The sequence below is a fragment of the Pseudorca crassidens genome, chromosome 6 (genome assembly GCF_039906515.1).
Source record: "Pseudorca crassidens isolate mPseCra1 chromosome 6, mPseCra1.hap1, whole genome shotgun sequence".
Taxonomy (NCBI): Eukaryota; Metazoa; Chordata; class Mammalia; order Artiodactyla; family Delphinidae; genus Pseudorca; species Pseudorca crassidens.
Genome location: NC_090301.1, coordinates 77,752,509 through 77,768,767, shown reverse-complemented (window position 1 = coordinate 77,768,767; position 16,259 = coordinate 77,752,509). Strand labels below are relative to the sequence as shown.

The 16,259-nt window shown below is 40.7% G+C and overlaps 1 protein-coding gene across 13 annotated transcripts in view; it reads left to right on the top strand.

Annotated features, from left to right (window-relative positions):
* The window catches only part of FMNL2 (formin like 2), a 303,592-nt gene that overhangs the window by 143,108 nt on the left and 144,225 nt on the right, over positions 1 to 16,259 (top strand). Inside the window, exon 1 of one of the 13 annotated variants that reach the window (XR_010944442.1) lies at positions 4,713 to 4,739. The exons of the other annotated variants lie outside the window; for them this stretch is intronic. The gene's annotated coding sequence lies outside the window, so the exon portion shown is untranslated. Of the gene's footprint in view, positions 1 to 4,712; positions 4,740 to 16,259 lie in introns of those variants that run through there. 13 annotated transcript variants of the gene reach the window in all.

Below are 16,259 nucleotides of genomic sequence, written 5' to 3'. Positions count from 1 at the left end.
TCTTGTCAAACCCCAAACAGTGTGTGAGTTCAGGGTGCACGGGGAGGGAGTGGAGTGGTCAGAGACTGGGATGGAGAATGGTAGAATCTGGGGGGCACTTGCCCCCCTGCTCAGTAAGGAGTTGTTGTTTGATACTTGCTCTCAGGCCAAAAGCATAAGAAGATCTCTCCAACTGAAAGAAACTCTTAGGGGGAGGGGAGCAGGCATAGCAGGTGTTTTTCTTGTAGTGGGGAAGAATTGAAGGGAAAGGAACAGCAGCAGCAAAATAATTCCTGGCTGTCAAAACAGATAGAAAGGGAAAAAGAAAGGCAGCGTCCCCAAAGGAAGGAGATACTGCACCTGCAGTTAGGCCTGCCTTATTTGGCAGTTCTGGGGCCCCAGCTTGTCTGTCCTCTGCTTCATGCCTTCTAAGTGCCACTCTAGAAGAGTCTGTTTTTCAGCCTCCCCCTTGTAGGGAGGGGCCAGCTGTAGAAATGCCTTACGCTACTGTGGAGGAAGCCCTCCCTCGGCTGCCTGTACCAAAAGGGATGTGACGTTTAAGGAAAATGAACAGCATGGAAGAAGAACCAAGATGAACGCAACAGCTGACTGACCCCAGAGCAAACAGGATAGCTGTGGATCCTCTGTGCTTCCTGTGTATCAACCATAATGCTTGTCAGGGTGGAGCAGAGGATTTGGGGAAGGATGCCTGCCACACGATCTCCTTTGAGGAGGTGGGTGTGGGAAGTGGAAACTAAACTTCTTACCCCTATGCACTGAGGTTATTTCATGGATTACAGTGAACATTTTAAACTTGAACAAGTTTCTAAAAAATGCGTAGTTTGCATCTTGAGCTTAGGAGAGAGATGATGTTGTGAAGATGACCTGCCAAAGATTCTATTGTCAGAAAAGTTTGCATGATCGATCGTTTTAATAAAAAATCTTGTCAGTCAGAATATACTGAGAGGGCTTCCCTGGTGGCGCAGTGGTTGAGAGTCCGCCTGCCGATGCAGGGGACACGGGTTCGTGCCCCGGTCTGGGAAGATCCCACATGCCGCGGAGCGGCTGGGCCCGTGAGCCATGGCCGCTGAGCCTGCGCGTCCGGAGCCTGTGCTCCGCAACGGGAGAGGCCACAACAGAGAGAGGCCCGCGTACCGCAAAAAAAAAAAAAAAAAAAAATACTGAGAGTTTTAGTCATAGGAACTGAAAATTTTACCACTATGGGATATAAAAACATTTCCTGTGTTTTAGTGATAAACCACAACGAATAGAATGGGTTTTAAATTAGCATCTTGTTGCTACTTATGGATAAGTGAGGAGAATGTGTGATAGACCCTTTTAGATCTCCCTAATTTAGAAAACCAGATGCCGTATCTCTAGTTTTGCCTGTTAGTGGGGTAGATATAAAACTTGTACTAAAAATGTCTGAAGTTGTTAATTTTGCTGTGACAGAGGTGATGAGGAAACTTACAAAAAAGGAAGCGGGGGAGTAATGGGTGCGATGGAATTAAACATAAAGCATCAGAAGGGAATGAGTTAAACAAGTGGTCAGGGCAAGGAGGGGGTTAGGGGTTGGGGGGATAAGGGACAATAAAATGCAGGTCTGTGGTGTTTATGTTCCGTTTTTTCTTTGAAAATTAAAAACTTACTACCACCCTGCTCAGGCAGATTCTGTGAGGACTTTACTACCATAGTTTATGATGTACTTGAACATAAACTTTCCTGGAAATCTTTGGCCTCTGAGCTGACCTGTTTTTGAGCTAAGAGTGTAAGGGCTCTGATACATGCACAGGCCACAGATGCGTCTCTTCAGCTTCTGTGGTCCAGATTGTGTGTGTGTGTGTGTGTGTGTGTGTGTGTATCTTAGAAAACCTGTTGATTCCATGCCGTGGTGATGAGCCACAGCCTACACTTGGGAATCACATTCGGCCTTGCCTTCCACATTGGAGAAAACTATTTTCAGGAGACAATTCCTAGGCTTGAAAATAAATAAGCAAAAGGAAAATCATCAGGCTCCAATCAAGTTGTTGATGGACCAGTGTGTGAACAGAACATCAGATTAAAAAAAAAATTACTGATGGGTGGGGATGGAAAGGCAAATGTGTTACTTAGCTGGCCAAGTAATATCTGGCTGTGTCCAAAAATGGAAAAATCATCATAAATGCATTACATTATTTTTATTCCTTCCATCTTGCTTGCCATTTGCTTCAAATAATGCTGCTGTTTCTGGAGCTCACTGTGTCGCTCTATTGTACTGCTTGGGGGAGCCCAGGGAGGTTTGGTGATATTTGTGCTTGCCTCCTGCTCTCTCTTGGAAATCACTTGTACAGTGATTGTGTTCTCATCTCCTCCCCACCTCCATCCCCCCCATTTTATTGTGAAAAAAAGCCAGTAAAAACGAGCATCTGGCAAAGAAGCTGTCCTGATTTAAGGAGGAAGTTCCCTGGATTTATGAGCTCCCTTTTCTGCTCAAGTATAAACTGGAGACAGAATTTGCTACACAGTTATTCAGGGGTCAGGGGGCCGGGGTGGGGTGAGTAGGGGCACTGGGATTACTGCTTAGGCCGGAAAAACATTTTGCATCAGCTGAGTGGCTGCTGGCCTGCCAGGATGCTGTTGTTTTCTATCCTGATTCAGTTTTGGGAAAGGACAGTGGGTGTGAATTGAAAGCTCTTGTCCTCTTGATCATTCACCAGAGTTAAGGCACATGGGCCACAAGAAATTCCAGTCTCGTAAATCTCACCTGCTCATCTCAAATTTTGCTTTGTTTACCGCCTTTCCTTGAAGTATTTTATCTTCATAATGACTATTAAGAGTGGTTTTAAAAATGAATTCTGTAATACAACAGAATGATACTGATCTAAAGTACATATGTCTACTTAATAACTTATGTATCATGAAAAGCAAGCCATTGTGTGTTTTTTTTTTAATGGAATAGGGACTTAACACTGTTCCTATTGAAGGGGTTTTGGGGATCAGTAGTTTAATAAATTCTGGTTTAGGGATGGTCCTGCCTATTTAAGTCATGGTCATTGTGTAACACATCTCTTCATTCTGCCCTCAGAACACTTTCCTTGCTTTAAGTAATTTCTTGTTAGAATAATCTCTACCTTCAAAAGCAACTGGGATAGATTAAATCGAAGCTCATGGTCAGCCTATAAAAACAGGAACTTCATTTCAGGGAAGATTTTTTTAAGATCACTTGCTAAAATAGAGTATCAGAAATATTTCAGTAATGCTTTTTAGCAAGGAAATTAGTTCAATATTTTTGGCTTTGTCATCTCAGTAATAGATATGCTCTGTTGTCTTTACAGTTCTGGCTTTTATCAGCTGGAGAACAATTTTAGTTTAAGTGCTTTGAAATGACCAATTTTTTCATCCATTTTAATCTAATGCTTTGTAAGTGGGATGCTCAAGTACAGAGTGGAACCAGGAAAATCCTCTTCCCCTTATCTTTCACCCTTTTCCATAATTGTGTTGTCTTAATTAGCTTTGAATCAGACAAGAAACTAGTATTTTAAAAGATCTGGGGTCTTAGCATTTTTGGGGTGTTAATCATCCCTTGTTCCTACTGACACTAAATTTTTCTCAGGACCTAAACAAATCAGATATTGTTCCTTTACTTTATTGAACTTCCTAATTAAAATTTGTTTTGGGCTTCCCTGGTGGCACAGTGGTTGAGAGTCCGCCTGCCCATGCAGGGGACACAGGTTCGTGCCCCGGTCCGGGAGGATCCCACATGCTGCGGAGCAGCTGGGCCCGTGAGTCATGGCCGCTGAGCCTGCGCGTCCGGAGCCTGTGCTCTGCAACCGGAGAGGCCCGCGTACTGCAAAAAAAAAAAAAAAAAAAAAGTTTTAACCAAGAAGCAGTTTTCATGGGTTGGTGGTAAAAAGAAAATAGCGGAGATGTTAGTGACTGTTCTATTTTTTTTCTTCCCTATCACATTGTTGTGCAAGATTATTTCATTGCCTCTCTAACAGTTTTCATGAAAACAGAGTCAACAAGAACTCTGTACCTACTACTGCCCAATTTGATAGCAGCCATAATCATGGGTAGCAGAGTCGATGTCTATTTCCTAGCTTTAAAGAATGTGTAATCTTGTTAGATTAACAAGAAGTACATTGTGAAGTAGTGATTAGATGATTAGAAGCAATTAATGATTAAAATAGGCTTTGTAAGAATAGGTTATAGATGGTATGGTGCAGCCTCTAAGAGCTACAAGAATTTCAAGAAGGCTGAGATTGTTGTGCAATTATGGAAAGTGTTCTGGAGAAAGAGGAAGTTGAGAGTTGGAACTATTTTCTCACTGAACTTGTCCTCATTTTAAATTGAGCATTTGATAGGCTTCCAATTTAATATCTTTTTCCCCTTTTACATAATGCCTGAGAATTCTGAAAATGTTCTTTATAAGGAAAGATAGCAGAGTCTTTTAAAACTCAGCTGTCCTTTCTAGAAGAATGTGTACTGGGGAAAGAAAAGAAACTAAGGTGCTGATAAAATGCATGGTCTCAGTCACTTCTAATTTGGGCGTGTAAGATAGCTGGCAGTCAGAATCTTGAAGTTTTTCTTAGAAAATCATAAATACCCATTTCAGGTATTACCAAATCATTTGGCTTACACAGGTTGCCTGCTTGGTGAGGACACAGGCTTGGTTAAAAACAAAAGAGAATACACATTGTTGATTTATAAGAAAAGAAAGCTAGCTGAAGTTCCTGGTGAATTCTTTTAACCATCTACCGCAGGAACAGATGCAGCACTGGGTAAGTCAGACTGAGGCCGCTGGGAAACGAATGATAGATAAACAAGGGCCAGCCAGTGTGACACAGGAGGAAGGGGGCCATCTTCAGGAAGCCGTGAGCTTTTCCTTTTGTAGGGTGTTTTGTTGGACCAAAATTATAAAGGGCCATTGACCTCTGTGTTGCTGTACTTCCTAGTTCACTGTCAAGATCTGACCCCAAATAACGTGTGTTTTTAGAAACGAGACAAAGCTGATAAAAAGCAATCAAATACAGAAGGAGCCTGAGGGTAAAATAAGGATCATAAACTACACAAAGTGAGATGGGAGCCAAATTGATAGGGAAACTACCACCATGATAATAATGCTGCAGTGTTTTCGGATCTGATGTGTAATTGCATTTCTCATGTTTCAGTAGTGTTTACATTTGGCTTCAGAAACTCGTGGTATTAAACAAAAACTTCTTAAATTGCTGCTAGCTTCTCTCCTTCTAGAGAGAAAGGATACTAATTTGACCTGAGAATTATCATTTGGGTTTAAGCAACAGTTGTTTTAAAGATGTTAACCTCATTGTGGTGAACGAGTTTTTGTCCGAACAATTGCACGATGATTTCAGAGTGAAATTTGATTCAGAGTGAAAAGTTTTATGAAGTGCGCTTTCTCAAGTCCCTTGGCTCTTGTCAAGGAAAGTCCTAGGTTATCAGCCTGTTAGAACAGTGACGTGGTATGCTTTGGGCTTCTTGGCTCTGAAAACACATGATCAGGGCCATATAGATTTTATTTATTGATATTTGACAAATACTTATTGTATACCTATTGTGTTGTAGATAGTGTGTGTGGAACACATGAGTCACTCCTACAAAGTCAGCTCTTTTGTTTTAGCTCAGTTTGACTAACAAGGAAAAAATTTGTTCTGAGGAATACATGGAACAGTTGGGAATTCTTCACTGGAACACCTTATTTGGCTGTGCTGTCTGCCCACTACTTTTATCATTATATACAAAGTCTCCTAATGTAAAGGGGAGTTCAGAGTTCTTTTAGGAAAAGCTTTTATTAAAAGCAATACTAAGAGACAGCAGGAGAGCCATTCAGGGTTAAAGAATCATTGAGTACCACTGTTATTCCAGGCAATTCCTTTGATGTAATGGGAACATATCACCTGTAGTTTTATCATGTTCCTGCTCTGTGAAGATCACATTACCAGACAGAGGGACTTTGAAGATTGATGAGATAGATGTTCATGCCCTAAAAATTTTTACCTCCTAGGTGAAGTGACAGGACAGACACATGCACCCCAATACACACATGTGCATACACAAACACACCTGTAGGCAGCATATACCAAATGTCAGTTGACCAGGATGCTTTGTTTAGTATTTTAAACTAAAGATTGAGGACTTCCCTGATGGCGCAGTGGTTAAGAATCCGCCTGCCTATGCAGGGGACAGGGGTTCGAGCCCTGGTCCGGGAAGATCCCACATGCCGCAGAGCAACTAAGCCCGTGTGCCACAACTACTGAGCCTGTGCTTCTAGAGCCCAAGAGCCACAACTACTGAGCCCACATGCCTAGAGCTGGTGCTCCTCAACAAGAGAAGCCACCGCAACGAGAAGCCTGCGCACCACAACAAAGAGTAGCCCCTGCTCGCTGAAACTAGAGAAAGTCCACGCGCAGCAATGAAGACCAAATGCAGTCAAAAATAAATAAATTAAAAATAAATGAATAAATAAAATAAAGATTGACACGGGTAGCTGTTCTGAAGCTATGTTACTTTTGCTCATTAATTTTGCATCCATTGATTCCTTGTCTGAAACAGTTTTTGCTGTTGTGCTTGCCAAGTAGTGATTTTTAAACTTCTATCATCCTTCCTTCCTTTATCACTTGGAGTTCTACCATGAGGAAGAGCTATTCCTTCTCCCCTCATTATTTATTCAATTATTTATATCAGTACAGACTTGTGGATATTTTTCTATGAGTTATAATCTGTTAGTGTCATTTTTTTTGTGTTGCTCAGATTGTTCCCGATTTGGCCATCAGGAGCCCCTTCAGTTTAGCTCCTGTGTCCTTTTGACATAATCCCATCATTTTTAGGGGCCATTTTTAACTTTGTGACACTTTAAGATGTTCCAGGCTCATCCTGAATTTTTCCTTCTCCAGCCCTGGGATCAGCCATTTCTCCAAGAAGCTCTAGTTCCTTTTATTGGAGAAAGGTATAATATATAGAAACCAAAATCTGGGTGCTAGGTATGTCCATTCCTTTTGAGACAGCATTACTTCTAGGCCCTCTCAGCAGATGGAGTTAGGAAATATATATGTGTACGTATACATGTGTATCTATGTATCATAGACCACAGGGTTCATTCTAGCTTTCCCCTTTATTTGTAACTCCTTTCTCTGAAAGTGAGAAACCTGGCTTTCATTAGCCACAGTATATTTACTTATTTGTACAATCCTAAACTACACATAAAGTAGTTTGAGAATGCTAACATATATTCCTGGGAGAAAAAAATTTACTCGCTAGGATACAATATTTGTGGACAATTTTTTTTTTCAGCATTAGAGTATTTAGTCAGATTAGTGTTTTCCAAAGTTATCTGGGTTAGTTCTTTTCTTCTCTACCCACTTCGGTGGGCTTTTGTTATTCATCTGTAGTACAGTTAGGTTCACTTATTACTGTTTTGATTCCTGCCAAATCCTAGTTGGTTTTAATTATTTATTGTTAGGCTATGTGAAATATTGCCTTAGTTCTAGGAGTTGTAATTATATAAAAAGTGTATTCAGAAAGGGTCATTTTCTCCTCATCCCTTCTACCTCTTTCCCATTCCCCCATTCTTTCCCCCCTCTTTCCCACCCTTTCTCTATAGGTAAATAATCTCGTTACTTCCTAGCTTATCCTTCCTGTATATATATATATATATATTTGCACAAATTAGTAGACACATAGGTATTTCCTTATTTCTTTCTTATGTGAAAGGTGATATATTTCTTGGTTTTCTATTGCTGCACAAAAATTACCATAGACTTAGTGGCTGAAAACCACACAAATTTATTATCTCACAGTTTCCCTGGGTCAGGGGGTTGAACATATCTTAGCTGGGTCCTCTGCTCAGGGTCTCAACAGGCTGGAATCACCTTGTGGGCCAGGGCCATGATCTCAGCTGAGGCCTGGGGTCCTCCTCCAGGCTCACTGGTTGTTGACAGAATTCACTTCCTTGTGATCGTGAGACGAAGCCTTCATCTCCTAGAAGCTGCCTACCACTCCCTGGCACATGGCCTTCTCTACACATACTGTTGGCCTCTTCAAGTCCAACAGGAGAGTGTCCCTGCTGCTTAAAATTTTTCTGTCTACTTTTTTTCTCTCACTGTAGAGTCTAAGGGCTTGGCTGATTAGATCAGACCCACCTAGGATAACCTCTTTCCACCTTTGCCATATAATGTAACCTAATCACAGGTGACCTTCTATCATATTCCTAATTCCTGCTCACACTCTAGAGGAGGAAATGATAACAGGACATGTGCACCAGAGAGCAGGCTTCTTAGGAACTCTCTTAGACTTCTGCCTTACCAGATAGCACACAGTAGGTACTCTTATGCACTTTACATAATATAATGAGATGTTATGAAAAAAGAATTGTTATATTTGCTATGCCTCTCTATGACATGTATTGTCTTTGTTCTTTAATTTATTAAAAGATTATTTTTGGTACTTAGGAAGGTCTGAATTTCTGTTCTAGTGGATGCCTTTGTTTTATAAAAAGAAAAAAAAAGTCCTCAGCCACTGGTTTCTTATTTAACATTATATTATCTGGTTTGTCAGCTTTTAATGGTATTCTTTAACTCTTACCTATCTCCTGTACAACAATCAAGGAACTTAATCTGTTTTCCTCTTTTACTCTCCCTTCCTCCTTTTTTGTTTTTAGTTGTATTGTTTCTATGTTGACACAACATACAGCATTATTACATTAGTCTACCAGATCTGCATTTCATCCTTTGTTTTCAGTTTTGCTGCTGGCATGGTTTTTGTGACTTTTCGTTCTGCATAATTTTTGTAAAATATATGGCTATTTTTATAGCAGGAGTGTTCCCCCCCCCCTCTTTTTCTTTAAAATCTTGAGAATACTGAGTTTTGGAGATGATTAAAGAAAAAAGTACTGAAAACAAACGGGTAAACTTACCTGAAAGTTCAAAGACTCTACCGTTTATGTGTGTTATTAAAAACATGGCAAATGGTCCCTACTTTAGAAAGAGAAGGAATGGTTCCTTAATCAACTTAATTAGTGCAGATATTTGGCATCTTTGTAAATATAGAGGCCCTAATGGTGAATATATGGCTTTCTGTAAGGCAATAAGCATGAGGGAAGGGGGACCTTTGGCTATTTATAACCTAAGCAGGATGGGAGGAACCAATGGCATTCTTTAAATAGAAAAAGTGAGAGTTAATAAACAACTTTTCTTCTCCGGGAGCTTGGTAAGCTACGTTTCCCATTAAGCCTGATTAGGGAGTGAATGTCTGCCCATTGGAGAGTATTAGTGACGATAGTGTAGATCCTAGAGGATCAGTATTCAGGGTGTCCCTTCAAGCTCACTGGAATTCAACAGCTGAAAAGCTGTTGAAGTTCAGGAAAATGAAATGAACAAATGAATGGTCAGAATTTGCACTGATAGTATTTTCTAAATAGTGGTCAGGAATCCTGAAGATGACTGCTTTGAAGCCTGGCCTCCTGGTCTACAGGGCTTTGACTTGCTGTTTTGGAGGATAGCCGAGTGTTTGCAGTGCTGGGGTTCCTGATGTCCAGGACCTTATGTAATACAGCTCTAGAATTTTTCATGACCGTGAATTAGTTAATAACCAAAATCTACATCAAAGAAATCACTAGAATGGAGAGAACTGAGAATACCTAATTTGTGAAAGGATTTCCTGACTTGGTTATAGATCCCTTTGGCCCTAATACAGGCTCTTTCAAGGTGTGTGTCTTTTAAACCTGAGTTGGTTCTAGTCTATTTGAGGAAGCTTGGGTGCGAATGAGTTTCTACCAGTGGATGATGGGCAGATTTGGCCATCAGCCCTCCAGGATTGTGATTCTAATAAGATTCTCTTCTGTGGCACAAGCCTAGAAAATGTGTGATTGAGAAGAACATATTGGTGTGAGCATGTATTAGCTAGCAGCATATTGAGTTATAAGTTCTTGTTTTTGTTATTTTGGTAATCTGGCGCTTTTGGTTCTCTTGATACTGGTTTCTGGAGAATTAAGTTGTACTGTGTTACCCCAAACCCAACTCTGGATTGATTACAGAATTCATCTGAGTTTTACTGCTGCTTTCTCTTTTGCACAGTTGGGATAGAATTGTGACCTCTGAAGCAATGTCTAATGTTATTAGAGCTCACACGATGTTAATGAAAGCAGAACAGTAAATCAGACAGTGCTGAACTCAGAGCAGGACCACTTGGGTGGGGAATCTCTGAAGATAACATGTTGTTATAGGCAACACCCAGAGGAAAATTGACAAACTGTGATAACGGTCATTGGATTATTTCTGGCCCACCAAGAGAGCCAGAGAGTGAGAACTAAGTTGTCCTCTCAAATAAACTGAAAGAAATCAGTCTGATGCTCTTTGTACAACACGTCTTTTATCAAAAGGAAAACAGGGCTTCCCTGGTGGTTGAGAGTCCGCCTGCCGATGCAGGGGACACAGGTTCGTGCCCCGGTCCGGGAAGATCCCACATGCCGCGGAGCGGCTGCACCCGTGAGCCATGGCCGCTGAGCCTGCGCGTCCAGAGCGTGTGCTCTGCAACGGGAGAGGCCACAACAGTGAGAGGCCCGCGTACCGCAAAAAAAAAAAAAAAAAAAAAGAAAACAGATTGTTGTTTTCCCAGCAAAATTGACTTGGGGGCTAAACTTTATTGTATTTCCCCTCCTTGTTTCCACTTAGTCCTGAGTACCTTCCCATATACTCCCTCAAAACCTTTCCTCAGAAAACACCTGAGGTTTGTTCTGCTGAAGAATCAATAGCCGCTGAATGTTTCAAATAGATCCCGTACCCTCTGCCATACCTCAGGCCCCTAACAATGCCTTCAAACAGGGATAGAAGCTCTGCAGGGGTAGGGTGGGTTCCTTAAATTGGTAACACTGCCTGGATTTAAGACAGAAGGGAGTGGTGGCTCCTTGGTAAGCCAGAGAGTAAATGCCCGACCATGGGACCGGCCACTCAGCGTTAGCCTACGCCGGCGAGGCAGGCCAGAGTCGCAGGGCCTTCCGGAGTTTTACAAGAAGGCAGAAATTTGGTTTCTTACATGAAATCTTCCACATCTCGTAACATTTCACAGTTTTAAGAGTTTTGTGGGCGATAAAAACGCCTCTTTAGGTCTGCAGTGCCCCTGCAGTCAAACCATGTAGGTAGGTAGTTCCTAAATGGAAGTTCATGGTGTAATATGCTTTCTTAAAGCTAAATTTATTTAACTCAGGACTTATTATTTTTTTTCTGAGATTTGTATCCTTACTATATTGTTGATGTAAGATTGTAATTGCTTTCATACAATGACTGGTGGGGGTCTGGGAAGAAGGTAGTTTTTCCCTACATTCAGTGAAACCTTCCTAAAAGGTAGCTTGGAAAATGTACCTCTGGTTTTTCTAAAAGACATGGTTTGTAACTTAAAAGCATAAGTCTGAGCTGATATTGAGGGCACCAGGTGGGTTGATGGACACGGTAACCAAGGCTCTGTTCATTTTTTCAAGTTACCTTGAGTGAGCAGCCAGTACAGAGGCTCCAGCCTGAACCACTCAGCTTACTCTGATGCCTGAGAAGTGAAATCCCTAGGCTGTCCAGGGTTTTGAGTGAGAGGGCTTTAGGAATATTTACACAGCAATGAGCAAAGAGCCTGATTTGTGTCTCTGGCTTTAACAAGTTGAATAATCTGTTTCACTCTGTATACATTTGTCTAGCTTTTTTTTTTTCCTTTTTCTTTCTTTCTTTTTGAGAGATTAATTATCAAGACTCCATCTAGAAGGAAGATTGCCGTGTGGGTCTTATGAATGTGTGCGCTGTACTGTTTCTCTATTGACGTCCTGTGCACCCTGTGATTTAGATATTGGCAGCAAGGTATGGTGTATACTTTGAATGTGATCCAAATGCTCTAGGTCATTTAAATTTCATAAGCTACGGTTTCCCAAAAGAGAAACTGGTAAGTGAGTGTATCATAACAAGTATGGAGAGGAAGGTATAGGATTAGTTTTCACTATTGTATCCCACCATTTAAAAGTAGTCCAGAGGAATTCTAAAATCAGCAAAGACAACAAAATATTGGTGCCTCAACTTTTTACCTTTTCTTTTTCATACTGAGCTGTGAGGTAAGTTTTTCTCGTGGAGATGAATATTTGGGTTATTTCCCAGGTTTGGAGGAAGGTGGTAGCAGTGAGCATTTTGTTTGAAGTACATGTTTACCTGATTCTCTCTCGCTATTTGAATATGGGATTGTTTCATCCCTGGAGCTCCCACTTGTACAGAGCTCTACTGGAAACCTTACTAGTGAAAACGATTACGATTTACTGAATAATTTTTAATGTACCACTCGTTGTGCATGGATCTAACCTTTATTTTTCACAATGGCCCTGTGAGTAAAGAATACAGGATAGGATGGTCTCCAAAGACAGGAAGAAATACTTCCTTTATTTACAGTGAGGAGAGGGAAGAGGAGGGTACAGCTGTGTGGTAGGTTTGTACATTTCCTAGCGGGAAGTAGAGAGAGTTTTGGTGGAAAGGCATTCATTCATTTCCTTTGTGAGGCATAGCAGGTGAGGCTAGATTGACGAGGGAATGAGGAGAGGGGACAGAGATTTGAAGAGACTGGAAAGGGTTAATGCAGTGTGTATGCAGAGCGAGTTGGTCAGAGAAATGAGGACGGTTGGATGGGCAGTGTTGAGTGCCATTGAGAAGTGGTGGTTGTCACTCTGTAGTAAACAGGTTAACCTGTTGGTGGTACCCTGTAGCAATGCTGCTTACATACCTGGGTGGGCGGATTTGGTAACCAAGTTTGTCTAGATTTCGGGGTTTGTTAGGTGGCTGTGCTGAGAAGACAGCTAGTGGAGCAAAATACTTTAGTGTGTTATCAAGAATGTTATTTACCTGGACCATAGATTCTCATAAGGAGGGAACTGCAGATAGGAATGAGCTGTTGGGGTTCTTTACTAAGGGTCTGCAAATTTGGGGAAAGTATGATAGTATAGAAGGAAAAATCCTTAAAATAAGAGCCAAGCTGAGTTTCTACAAATGAGTTTCTACCCTTGCTTCTGGTAGGTGATCTGTTTGTACATTTTTCACAGTGAGAAGCTGTTGGTCCATTTCTGATTTTTACTTCCTTTCCCCTGGTTCCTCCTATCCACATGCAGGGAGACTTCTTAAAAACCTGTCTGTCTCCCTCATAGCTGTTTCTTATTTTATGCTTTTTAAAAATACAAATGCAGGGGAGGAGGAAGGGTGAGTGGGACGAAGTGAGAGAGTGGCATTGACATATATACACTACCAAACATAAAATAGATAGCTAGTGGGAAGCAGCTGCATAGCACAGGGAGATCAGCTCGGTGCTTTGTGACCACCTAGAGGGGTGGGATAGGGAGGGTGGGAGGGAGACGCAAGAGGGAGGAGATATGGGGACATATGTATACATAGAGCTGATTCACTTTGTTATACAGAAAACTAACACAGCATTGTGAAGCAGTTATACTCCATTGAAGATGTTAAAAAAATATATAAATGTATTCATGCTCAAAACTGTAAAAGAAAAGAGTAAATGGGCTATGTACTGAATCAAGCCTCTCGGTTATGCACGGAGGCACCTTTTTTTTTTTTTAATCATATCTTCAAACCTTATGTATATGAGGATTCCCCCAGAGATTTGCAGGCGGTGTGGATTCCTGGGCTTGGATCCCAGGGCTCCTGAGTTAGTACTTCTGGGCTGGGGCCTAGGAATGTGCATATCTGCATGTTCATACCACTGAGGACATTCAGGGAAATGCCCCTGTTATTTACCTTCATCTTAGGCCTTAAATGTGGAAAGTACTAAGTTGTAGGGAAAAGCAAGAATGAAACCAGTGAATTAACTTTGTCTTGAAATACTGTCACATTTGAAGCACAGTTCAGCAGAAATGGAGGGAAGATATCTCATGATATTTCCCTCTATTTAGCTGAAATTATTTGTAGTATTTTTGGCCTGGGTGTTATGGACAGTCAGACATGAGTATGCTTATTCTTTAGGAGTCTGTATTTTACTAAGTCAAATCTTTAGAAGTCTGTATTTTACTAAGTCAAAAGATTTTTTTTTTTTCACCCTGAGGCATAAGAGGTTTGATGAGGAGAAAAAAAAAATCGTTTTGTCTTTCATTTTTAGAGAACAGGAGACAACATGAAAACTTTCCAGTCAGTGAATTTCTTGGGAAGGAAGTAAAGTGTTGGTGTATAAGAAGTGTGTTTTTCTATGAAAAAACAATTAGGATTTGCTTGAGGGTGAGTTGGAGAGTTAGAAGAAAAAAGATTGGTGGAATTAGTGAAAAGATCCAATTGCAGTGAATTGGATAAATAAAGTGAAATATGAAAAACCTTTGAACAAATGAGAATTTAGAATAAATTGCTTTTCTTGGGGTATTTCCTTTAAGTAAAGCCAAGTTATTACTTGACATTATTATGGATTATTATTATTACAAATCATTAATTATTATTAACAATTTATTAAAAACCTGTGTAGAATGTGCAAAGTGCAGAGCCTGATGTCATCAGTAGGTCTGGCCACTGGAAGTACTGATTCACTGTTTACCCCCAGTGACTTCAGAGTCACAGGACTGCAGGATTAGAAGGAGGATACTAAGGGTCATCTGGTCCCAGCCTGGTCTTTTTACTTTTTACTTTTTTTTTTTTCCGGTACGCAGGCCTCTCACTGCTGTGGCCTCTCCCGTTGCGAAGCACAGGCTCCGGACACGCAGGCTTAGTGGCCATGGCTCACGGGCCCAGCCGCTCCACGGCATGTGGGATCTTCCCGGACCGGGGCACGAACCCGTGTCCCCTGCATCGGCAGCCGGACTCTCAACCACTGCGCCACCAGGGAAGCCCCCCAGCCTAGTCGTTTGAGTGTCTGCTATTGGGTTTTTTAAAAACTAAAATCCAGTCTTACAATTTTCACTCTTGCTTTGTTCCAAATAAACAATCATATCTTAATTTCTTCAGCATGTGATTGTTCTTTAAGATAGGGTGGCCATAAATTAATCTTCCACATCGGAGTACTTTTAAGAGTGAAAGGCACTGTTAATAATTATGCCAGAACCGCAGGGCTTTCTGAATAATACTCTATCACAAAACTAAGTTCTGTGGTTTTTGAAGCACAGTGTTTAGCCTGAAAGATTTCTTTAGAAACTACACGTGAAAAAAAAATGATCTAAAATGAAGTTTGTTTACGAGGGTGATTAGGGTGATACATATCATGTGATACTTTGTTTACATGGAACCCCAGAAAAATCTCTTCATGATAAAATTTTATATATCTAGTTGAAAAAAATTTATGTATATTTTTCTCAAGTCAACTTCACATATATGGCTCAAGATGAAAGTTTAAAATTCTTTATAGAGGTTCCTTTTATTTTAGAATACCTCCAGAAAGCTGTAATCAGGTGTGATAGGAGGAAAGCGTGGATGTAATCTAGACCAGAGGTTTCTACACTTTATCGGTTCACAGTGCCTTTGGTGTCTCAGCAATTTTTCATGGTGCGTGAGGCCAAAAGGAATACCTATGGTACTCTGTTTGATAAGTGTGTATATCCAAGCAACTTAATAAGTGTTTATGTCCTAATAACTTAGTGGCTGTTTGAAAAAATAATTACATGTAAATTGAAAGAAAAATACTTTCGCTGTGTTCCTTAAAAAAAAAAGACACACAATTACATATAGATGATGTATGTATCTGTGGGGCACTGCATGACTTCTCTAACCTTGAATTCCAATTCGATACTGTCACTCTCATTTCCTTTTGAATTTCCATTTTTTCCCAAGACTTGCTTTCTGTCACAGCAACCACTAAAAGAAAATCAACTTGGCAAAGGTACGCCATTATGGAAAGGAATATAGTGCAATTAAAATAAAAACTGAGCTACTTCAGGGTAGTAGTGGTGTCAGTAGAGTTTGAGTTTTGTTGCTTCCTTCAGAAATTTAAAATAATTCTGCAGTTTCTCTGTGGGATTGTCATAGTGTGTTGGGATGCTCTGGCACCCAGTTTAGGAACCACAAATATAGACATTTCTCTTAAGTTCATCATTTGGACTACTGGCTAAAATGCATTGTATTTATAGTGCCAGAAAGTCTTACCAGTGTGTTGAGAAGCTCTCAAAGACATTGTCTTTGGGATGTACCCATCTCCCTCACCCCCCTGCTTGAATTTAGCTGTATTGGATTCTCGTACAGATAGCTACAAGTTTATTGAACCTTTATGTCAGGCACTGAACTTAATGCCACATTTTACATGTGTTCACTCATTGAATGTTTAGTTTTCATAGCAACCCTACTGTATAA